Source organism: Anthonomus grandis, chromosome 2 (genome assembly GCF_022605725.1).
Source record: "Anthonomus grandis grandis chromosome 2, icAntGran1.3, whole genome shotgun sequence".
Taxonomy (NCBI): Eukaryota; Metazoa; Arthropoda; class Insecta; order Coleoptera; family Curculionidae; genus Anthonomus; species Anthonomus grandis.
Window position 1 is genome coordinate 20,187,272 of NC_065547.1, and position 11,871 is coordinate 20,199,142.

The window sequence follows — 11,871 nt, forward strand, 5'->3', positions numbered from 1 at the left end:
AGGTCACTTAAAAGTATCCCTTTCCGAGAATCCCTGGTAAAGAAACATAAATAATAAAATTCTTCACAAAAAAAAAATAAAAAACCCGGCCTTGGCGTACACAATGCAAACGTTATCTTTAGCAACATAATGCAACAAAACCCAACTAAAATTTTAGCTGATCTCGGAGCGGCCGAAAGAAGTATTTTATATATAGAGGGTGGCCATTTGAAAACGAAACAGAGCCTATTTTGGGTCCCTCAGAACATTTGCGAAAAAATCCTCGGACCCGTCAATTTTTGATTCAAGGGGAAACCATTTGTTTGCTAGTTTCGCCCCGCTGAGGACAAAGCCCTAGCGGGGGTGACAAGGGCCCCCAAAATTTTAAATGGAACGGGTGGGTCGAGTGATACCTTATTTGAAGGTATTTTTATGTGGATTATAACCCTAAAGTTTTAAATTGTTACTGTTTACTGTATTTGCCTAGTCAATACAGGGGCTAATAAAAGTTACAAAAAAATGCTAAAAAGTACATTTTGCAAAATTTCTGGGGTGATTTGACGACATTCATCAATTATTCTTTGTCGCAAATGGTCTAGCGATGTTGGCTGACTAGCATAAATTTTAGTTTTTAAATGGTCCCATAAAAACAAATCTAACGGGCTTAAGTCCGGGGAACGAGGAGGCCATTCAATAGCTCCTCTTCTTCCAATCCATTGTCCTGGAAACGTTTGGTCCAAATCAATATTTCGAACGAATCAATACGAACCCTTGCAGCATAGTGGGGTGGCGCCCCATCTTGCTGAAATACTAGACGATTTTCCAAGTACTCGTTGTTATTTTCTAGTATCTCCACTAATGCTGGATGGATTATATTTTCTAATAACTCCAGGTACATCTCTCCTGTTAAATTGCCAGGTAAAAAAAAGGGGCCTACGATATGTTTACCAAAAATGCCAGCCCAAACATTTCATTTTTTCATTCACCACTGGATTATCCATTTCGCGCTTTTTATTAGCCACAGACCCAGTTTCCCTAAATTTTTGAACCAATTCCAAAATGTACTTGCGATGGACCTGTCGATTAGGGTGTTGTAGTGTGTTAAAGAACTAGGCAGTTCTATTAGCATTTTCATTGTTCGCAAAGAAAAGAGAAATTATTTCAACTCTTTCAGCAAGTGAATAAACCATTATAACACTCAATGTTGTAACTAACTAACTTTAAAAAAGAGCTATTTGTTTAACACACTACGATCTGACAGCAGTAATTGACAACCACAATTAAATTTCAAAATGTTGCTATAATAACAGTCTCAACAATAACCAAGAGTTTCCTTGCAGAATTGGCATAGATACCTACGGGTATTAAAAAAAAACAACAGAAAGTACTTTTCACAATGTAGGAGAACAAAATTTTTTGTATTTATTTAACTGCTAAATTTACAAGCATTTTTTTTCATAAAAAATGTTGACATGTTTTTGTAACTTTTATTAGCCCCTGTATCGACAAGGCAAATAGTAACGATTTAAAACTTTAGGGTTATAATCCACATAAAAATACCTTCAAATAAGGTATCACTCGACCCCCCGTTCCATTTAAAATTTTGGGGGCCCTTGTCACCCCCGCTAGGGCTTTGCCCTCAGGGGGGCGAAACTAGCAAAAAAATGGTTCCCCCTTGAATCAAAAATTGACGGATCCGAGGATTTTTTCGCAAATGTTCTGAGGGACCCAAAATAGGCTCTGTTTCGTTTTCAAATGCCACTCTGTATATTATATTTGTATACAGTATAGTACAGTATAAGTATAGTAGAGTAGAGCTGAACTGGTTATGCAACCAAATAAAAGCAAATATAGATTGCCCGGTTAGTGGAAACAGTATTCTAATAACAGTAGTAGCAATTATGTAAAAATGTAAAAATAAAGGTTATAATAATTTTATAGTATAACTTTCGAAAGTTTTAGGCAAAATCGTATTTCAAATTATGCAAATTAATAGTAAAACTAAATCGTATTCATGAAGTAGCACTTAAAGTATATATGGTGAGCAAACTGAAGTACAGAAAATCGTTCAAAGTTTTTTTTTTTTTTTTAAATTAATATAATTTAGGAAAGGGGCACTATCCGGCTCGAAGGACCATGTTTAATAGAGTGCCATTGATTAGAAAAGAGTTCTAATCAATTGAGGCCCTATAGACTGTAAAATTTATAGGTTCCGATGGTTCATGTACCTTTGGACGGTTTTACATCATAGCCTGCTGACTTAGCACGAAAAATATAAAAGTGATTGAATTAAATTAAAAGTAAAAAGACTTACCTAGGGGTCAGTCAGGATCAGGATAACACAGGAGGTTTTTGCGGAAGGCCGCGCGAACACTGGTCGTAAAAATGGTTATTAACAGTAAGACGATCTAGTACCGAGAATTTTTCACCTCGATTCCCCGCGTCAGTATTTTCGGTACTTGCGTGTGACGTATTATTTGGGTATGTACCAGGTTTTTAGTAAAATTAAAGAATAGCAAGTAAGGAAATATTATAGGGAGAGGCGAGGAAATAAGGCAAATCTCAACATTCATTATGTAAAACAAAAAAATATTAACAGCAAGAAGCGATACTTTGAATGCACCTAAGAATATAACTTATAGAACTAAACTAAATCAAACTAAGTATTAAACTAATCAATAAAGTGAAATTGAGGTGACGACAAGAACAGAACACCTTGCTTACATTTAGTACAATTCTCTATAGGGTCACCATAACCCATATTGTTTCGTCTAGCCATAGCCATGGCCTTTGGAACAAAAACAAAAACCTTCCATTAAATAAATCTGACTTGGTACACAAAGTATCAATCAATAATATAACAATTGTTTGTTGTTGTTTCATTTATTTTTTACAGACTTTCCACAAAATATGAGCAACCGTCTATCGTACGTGTTGTTCAGTATTCGTAGTACGTATTGTACCTACTACGAATACTGAAGAACTAAATAAGAACCAAAAATCGAACAGTACCAAGTTGAGAATTGACCTCACGTCGGGCTGTCTAGCTAGTGCATTAATAAACACCTTCATTTCTGGAAAAGTGATTTGCTTCCCTAGAATTATACCTACACCTTTTAAGGTAAGTCGAGCTGTTTTTCCTTGCTAAATATCCATTTTACGTTGTGCTTAACATATATATATATATATGCAATTATCATAAATTTCTCCAGGGTGAAGTACCATTATGTAAAGCAAAATAATAGACGAAGGGTCCTGTTTACTTCACAATCTTTATTTCAAGAATCCCGACGCTTTCGGTTGTTAAACCATTGTCAAGGGAAAACTATGTAAGTAGAATATAAAAGGTTGTTATTAAACTAATAAATTAATTAAAAACATAGTAAAACATGATATTATTACAAAATGTCCATAAAAAGGTTAAAAAACGGCACACACATAACATGACAATATATCAATCTAAAAACATGTCAACACACCGTATTTACAAGCAATAACGGATTTTGGTTTTTTGAAAAACTTTACATGGGTATTACATTATACACAGATATTTAATACTATTACTAATAGGGACATCTAGGATTAAATGCGGTTAACAGAACATTTAAAAAAAACAATAAATTCACAGGAATGTGGAAACTACTTAAATAAATTTACAATTTTGGCCGCCTCTCGGTAGTGAGCGTTAATAGGTTTGTCCAGACAATTAACTTGTGTATTTATTTCTAGTTTTGCTATTTCTAGATTTTCTAATATATTTAATTTTTTACTTTTATTTAGGTTGTGCAAAACTTTGAAATTGTCGTCTGTATTAAATGAATGACCTGTTTCTCTTAGGTGCAATCCAAAGGCAGATCTTTTATCATTAGGCGACTTCTGAGAATTTAAATGTTCTTTAATTCTTAATTTGAAATTTCTGCCGGTTTGACCAGCATATTTGGCTGGACAAGAGTCGCATGATAAAAGATAAACGCCACTGCCTTCTAATGGGCTTACAAAGTCTTTTAATCTTGAACAAGGATTTCTTATATTTTGAAAGGACTTATACACAATTTTAATATTGTTGTCTAAGGACTTAAGTCAATTACCTATTCTTAAAGAAATCGGACCAATAAAGGAAATGATTACATATTTCGGAGGTTGGTAAGGATGGATGGTTTGATCAAGGGGTTCACTAGAGAGGGATCGAAATAACATTTTATTGAACTTTTTTCTAATCAAATTATCTATTAAAGACTTTTTGTATCCATTGTTAATTGCAATCTGATAGATAGTGTTCTGTTCTTTTAAGAATTCCAAAGGTGAAAGAGGGATCGTAAAGAGTCTATGAATTAATGCGTGAAAAGCTGCCAGTTTATGTCCAAAGAAATGGTTTGATTTTGCAGGAATGACATTGTCGGTTTGTGTTGGTTTTCTATTTATGGAGTATTGTAAACTCTTACCTATCCTATTAATAGTTAGATCTAAAAAATTTAATTTATTATTGCATTCTATTTCGATCGTAAATTGAATTTTCGGATTTAAAGAGTTGAGAAAACGTGAAATTTCTGCAAATCCGCTTTGGAACCTGTCCAAATTAAAAAAATATCATCCACAAACCGTCTCCATATTAAAATCTTGTTGATAAGATTGTATTGTGTGTTAAATAGTTTTTCTTCAAAATCTGACATAAAGATTGAGAGTTAATTGTCTGAACGAACCTATTAACGCTCACTACCGAGAGGCGGCCAAAATTGTAAATTTATTTAAGTAGTTTCCACATTCCTGTGAATTTACTGTTTTTTTTTTTTAATGTTCTGTTAACCGCATTTAATCCTAGATGTCCCTACTAGTAATAGTATTAAATATCTGTGTATAATGTAATACCCATGTAAAGTTTTTCAAAAAACCAAAATCCGTTATTGCTTGTAAATACGGTGTGTTGACATGTTTTTAGATTGATATATTGTCATGTTATGTGTGTGCCGTTTTTTAACCTTTTTATGGACATTTTGTAATAATATCATGTAAGTTTTACTATGTTTTTAATTAATTTATTAGTTTAATAACAATCTTTTATATTCTACTTACATAGTTTTCCCTTGACAATGGTTTAACAACCGAAACGCGTCGGGATTCTTGAAATAAAGATTGTGAAGTAAACAGGACCCTTCGTCTATTATTTTGCTTTATATATATATGCGATTTAATATGATCCCTCATTGGGTGTTGAAACTCAAACTGTGGGATTTGGCGACTGAATTGAACCCGCGCTCCCTACAAATTATACAGTTCCATCACGGTCTTTTTCACGCCTGATAATTTCTCTAATAACGAATTAATTGGTTTTAACACACAAATACATAGCCGTAACATTTATTTAGGACAAAATATTATTGGGCTAGTAGCTTATTTGAAAAAAATTTCGAAACAGTATTCAATTTTTTTTATATTTTTTGGTTTGGTAGCGAGCGCAACGATTATTACAATAATAATACAAAGAAATCGACGAGAAAGGGAATTAAGAGATAGATAAGGAGCCTTAATAATTAGAGAGAAATGGGTTGTGTTCCACAACATTCTGCCCCCGAGTGAAGCTTCAAACAAAGCAAAATAAGAAAAAAAAGGATTAAGAGATTTACTATAAGAGGTAACATTAACTCGAAGGACCAATAGAATAATAAGAGCAAGAATTAAAATTTAGGGATTTATTATTTATCAGATTCCGTAAGAGAAACTTGAACGTTTTCTTCGGGTAGCGGACAGGCCTTTGTGATGGGTCTGGTATAATATCCGTCAGTAGTTTTGAGTTTAACCACCCTGACTCTTCCATCTGCACCTTAGTAACATAACCTCAGTCACTCTAGCTAAAGGCCATTTAAGACGGGGAGTTTCATCCTCTTTGAGGAGGACCAAATAATGAACTTCGAGGTTTTTGGATGACCGAAACCATTTTGGTCGATTTTGGAGACGATTTAGGTACTCCAAAGTCCATCGTTTCCAAAAAATTTGTTGGACCTGTCAATATCTCTTCCAAAAAGAGAGTCTAGGATAGGCCGTTACGGACGTACCTATTAAAAAATGACCAGGGTTTAATGAGAAGAAATCAGAGGGATCATTAGACGTAGAGCAAAGCGGCCGAGAACTTAAAATAGCCTCTATCTGGCAAAGAATAGTACTAAACTCTTCAAACGTAAACTGAGAATTCTTCACAATTTGGTATAGGTTATACTTCGGGCTTTTAATTTCGGACTCCCAGATACCTTCCCAGAGAGGAGATCGAGGGGGAATAAACTTCCGTTCGGTTTCGTTTTGAGTTATAAACGTCTTCAAAGCATCATACTGTTTGTCAATTTGGATAAACTCGTACAGTTCTCTAAATTGATTTCTTGCGCCTGCGAAATTGGTTGCATTGTCACTGAACACAACTGTGGGATTGGCTCTTCGAGAAATAAATCGTTTAAATGTCACTAGGAAGGCTTCAGTGGATAAACTTAAGACAATCTCAAGATGAACGGCTTTTGTGGACATACACACGAATAGAGCAATGTAACCTTTAATAACATGGGCTTTTCGAAGTCTTGAGGATTTGAGGGATAAGGACCACCAAAATCTATACCAACTTTTTAAAAGGGTCTTGAAATTATTATTTTTTCTTTTGGGAGACTAGCCATAATTTGCTGATTTGTCTGAGCATTGAATCGAAAACAGACTGTGCAATTCCTAATTAAGCGTTTAATTTGGCGCAAGCCATTTAAGGGCCAGAATCTAACTCTGAAATAGAAGAGTACGTTTTGCGGCCCAGCGTGACCTAAACGTTTATGTTCACGTAAAAGCATGAGAGAGACGACATAATCGTTTGCTGGAAGAAGGATTAGATGTTTTTGATCGTAAGAAACTTCAGCATACTCCAACCTACCACCAACTCTTAGAATGTCAAAAGAGTCTACAAAGGGTTTTAGGGAAATTAAGTTCTTGTTAGAGAGTGGCTTATTACTTTTAAGCTCACAGATTTCTTTATGAAAATATTTTTTCGGAAGTATCTGAAGTATTAGTTGAAGAGCCGAACTAAGTTCTGTGACTGCCAGAGCGCCATCAGATCTACTTAATTTATTCTTGGAGTTATGAATATAATGCAAAATGTATGCGATTACTCGTTGAAGCTTAGAAAAACTAGAAAACTTTAGAAACAAATCATCCCAGAATGCACTTTGTCGAGACAAAAAGGTTTCTACTACGTGTAGATTAAGCTTTCGTTCTTCTCGAAGATCAGTTTCTTTGGAGGAAGTGTCAATAGCTTTCAAATTTAAATCCATCGAATTTAAGAATTTTGGTTCGTGAAACCAAAATCCAGATTTCAAAATGTCTTTCATGAAACATTGAGTCATAATAGCTTCAGAGGCTAAGGGAAATTTTTGTGAATGGGTTTGAGTAATTTGATTTAACACGCGATTGCAAACAAAGGGCGCAAAATTGGTTCCATAAGTTACCGTTGAGAGCTCTATACAACTTAATGGATTTTTGCGGTTATCTCTCTATAAAATATTTTGTAGAAATTTGTGTTCAGGGTTTATGATACTTGATGGTAAATTTTTTCAATGTCAGTGGTTAAGACATATCTAAAAGTTCTGAAACAATATAAGATGTCATACAGTTCAGGCTGAACTGTAAAACCTTTGAGTGTTACGACATTCAAAGTATATCCTGTTGAACTAGAGGAAGCGTCAAAGACGACTCGAAGCTTCGTGGTGGCGCTAGACTCACGAATGACACATAAATGAGGAATACAATTTTTTTTTCCGATTTTGGAGTTATGAGAGTAAAAGGGATATATTGCGCATATCGAGAAATAACGAGAAAATAAAGAAGGGTCCTTTTGAAACCGCTTTTCTCAGCTGGCGACTTGAGGGGGATATCAACTTGATAGGAGCCATTTTTTGTACTAAGGTCTTTAAAACAAATATTCTTTCTGCTTGTTTATCTTCAGGTGCAAGGGGAATATCTTCAAAAAATTTTCAGTGTTTACACATACTATTATCTAAATCTAAGTTTTAAAGAGAATTGTTTTCTTGAGAAAAGTTACAATATGAGAGTTGTAACTCTGAGCGTAAATGAAGCGCTGAACAGTGTATTGGTACTGTACCTGCTGCTATCCAACCTAAGTGTGTTCAGTAGAGTAAAGAAAGAAAGAAAGAAAATGTGCTATATTACGTAAGAATAATCTTGTGTACAAGCATCCTACAAGCTAAAAAAACAAGACACAAATACAATTTCAAAAATTGACAAAACAATGAACAAAATTAAACACAAGAAGACAAAACTTTTTGAACATACTTAAATTAAAGATAACTAAATAAAACAATCAATTACTAAGTAAAGGTAAACTTGTTGACAAAACTAGAGAAGAAAAAAGGAAAAAAAGAAAACTTTCCAACATGTCCAAGGTTAAAACCTATCATTAAAAAAGTCATCCAGGTTATAATATGCCTTAGCCAATAAAAGCGACTTTAATTCTCCTTTAAATTTCTTAACATCCGATATATGTCTAACACACAGAGGAACATGATTGTAAATTTTTTTACCTATGTAAATTAATGAGTTTTTGGTAAGGGAAGACGTAGGAATAGGTAGGGGAACATCATTTACACGACGAGTCAAATGGCCAGTGTCAGAGGGTAGTTTGGGAATTTTGTGAATAAGAGCAGCTGTTTCTAAGATAAAGAGTGAAAAAAAAGTTAGGATTTTTTCAGAAATGAAGAGGGGTTTGCAAGAATCTCTTAACTTAGCAGAACACACTGCTGCTACACACAACTGCTTTTTTTTGAATAACAAAGATAATGTTAAGTAGCCCTTAATTGGTTAAACCCCAAAAAGGCAAGCCATACCGAATATGAGATTCAATAAGTGAAAAGTACACTGAACGTGCAACCACCCCTCCCAGCTCTTGTTTTGCCATTCTTACTGCGAAACATCCAGAAGATAATTTCCCAGCTAAATGTAAAATATGATCTTCAAACCGAAGGCGACCATCAATGGTAATTCCTAGGAACTTGCAGCACTCTTTATTCTGCAAGAGGGAATTTTCGTCAAACATCAGACCCTGAACATCGCACTTAAACCCCATAATAGACGTCTTTCTTACATTAAACACGAGCCTGTTGGAAGCACACCACCCTGATAAAATCTGAAGGTCTTCAAGGATACAAGTCTTAATATAGTCAGAATTTTTATGGCTCCATAGTATCGTGGTATCATCAGCAAACTGAACCACCTTGCCCTGCAGTTTCAATGAACTCAAGTCATCCACATACAGTAAAAATAACAGTGGTCCCAATACTGAACCCTGGGGAACGCCGCATTTTAGGGATCTAGAAGCAGACAAACGCCCAGACACTGAAACCTTCTGAGTACGATTTGATAGATAGGACTCAAGCCATCGCAACGCTACGCCTCTAAAACCATATTTATCGAGCTTAGATAACAGTATTCCATGATCCACACAGTCAAATGCTTTGGATAGATCACAAAACACTGCCGCCGATGACTCTCCAGAATTCAAGGACACATAGACGCTCTCCAAAAAGCTAAAAACAGCATCATGAGTCCCTTTACCGGCTTGAAATCCAAACTGATTTGCAGACAAAATGCCATTATGATGTAAAAAGGACAAAATTCTGCTTTTTGCAAGTTTTTCAACTATCTTAGAGAGGGTAGACAATAGAAATGGGACGGAAATTACAAGGCTGATCCAAATCTTCACCCTTATGAAGAGGGATAACCACTGCCTCTTTTAAACATGAAGGAAAAATGCCATTATGTAAAGAATTGTTTATGGCAGAAACTAAAGCATTTAAGGCTGAATCAGGCAAAAAGAGTAACAACCTCGAAGATATCCCATCAGCTCCAGATGATTTATGGTTTTTTAGGCGTTTGATTTCATTTTTTACTTCGGTAAGTTCGACAGGATGAAAGAAAAATGAATGCTCAACCGACACTTGTTGAAGATAGTGTAAGGGATCAATGTTACTACGAATGCCCTTGAGCAAGATATTGGGTATATCACAATAATAGTCGTTTAAAATGTCAGGTCTTAACTCCGGTTCCGATACTTTTCTATGGCAATGTCTAAAATCATTAATAATCGACCAACACTCTCTTTGCCTATTTGATGACATATTTAAGCGATCCCTATAATAATTAGATTTTGCTGCTTTAATTGTCTTTCTGTACAGACTACGGTATTTCTGATGATATACAAGGATATTTTCATTTGTGGTATATTTGCACAATTTAGTCAAAAAACGGAGATTTTTAGCAGAAATTCTAAGGCCTCTTGTATGGTTTTCATTTCTTAGTTTTTAAGCCTCATTTTAGGAAAGCACTGATTGATCTTATCACACAGAACTTGAAAAAATAAAGTAAGTGGGTCAGAAGCCGTTTCAAGTGCATTCCAATTTACCGAAGCTGTAGCAGCAGAAAAAGCATTGAAATTTCTCCTGCTGAAAATTCTTCCCATATAATGAGATGAAGATGATACAGTATTATATGGCATTTTAGCAAGAATAGCTTCATGGTCGGAAATACCAGATGGGAGTACTGTGCATAAAACGTCATCAAAAGTTGTACAGAAATAGGCAATTGTAGTTGCAGATGAAGAAGTTATTCGTGTGGGAGAAAGAACGTGCATTTTCAAGTCGTAAGAATTTAAAATACTTAAAAGAGAAGTACGTGGCAAGGTTTCATCAGTGTAGTTGATATTAAAGTCACCAGCCAATATAACCTTAGAGTATAGGGACAACTGGGATAAAATAGAATCAAGTTTGTCCAGAAACATAGCAATATCTCCTGTAGGTGGCCTATAAACACAAAGAATATATAAATTAAAACGCTTACAAAAAGAAAGAGAGAATTCAAAAACATTCTCTAACAGAAGATTATCATACTTATCAATATTACAAAAAATCGTTTCAATTGTTTGCCTAGCCAAGATCATGGTTCCTCCATATATAGATTGTTGACGACAAAAATTTGATATAGGAAGATAATCAGATATTAAAAAACATTCACTAGGCCTCAACCAGTGCTCAGTCAGAAGTACAATATCAGGAAAATTACATGTGTCCAGCAAAAGATGAAGCTCATCCATCTTGTTTCTTAGGGATTGTATATTAAGAATAAAGATACTTAAGTTTTTCGAAGAGCTAATTTAAATTTTACTAGTAGAATATGAACATGAATGAGATTCAACTTTCGTGGACATGTCTATAAAAAAGAAGAATTCAATTCACGATCAGTAACTAGTTCAGACTCATTAATTTAAGGATAATTAATACCTAACTCAAAAATACCGCTGGACAAAAGAGAATACTAAACATCGGCACCAGTATGTCTATATCAGATGAAGTGAAAAATCCAAGGTCTGCGAGTTTTTCAAAAATATCACTAGGTATTTCAGGTAACTAGGTAACTTATCAATCTGGATAGAAACTTGGAGAACTTGATGGGTTATTTTATCTAATACTGCACAAGATACCTTAAAATATTTTTGTTGACTTACATTTGTGTAAAGAACAATATCTGTCATTTAGCTTGATATGGTACTGCTTTGCGATATTCCAGATATGTGTGTGTGTGATTATAGGGTTTGAATCCAAGTTGGCTCACTAAACGAGAGGTGATAAATGAATTTTGAGATCCATTGTCCAATAATATTTTGGCCTGTATAGGCATATTATATTTATTGTACAAAGTCACTTGTGCGGTGGCTAGGAGAATTTGTTTATTCTTTGTGAAAACGTCAGAGAAACTTGAGCTACAGGGTACCTGATAATCAAAAGGGGGTTGAACTATTTGTTCATTGAGAAGTCTTTCATTTTGCATACGAGATACATTGTTTCGAAAATTATTATGATG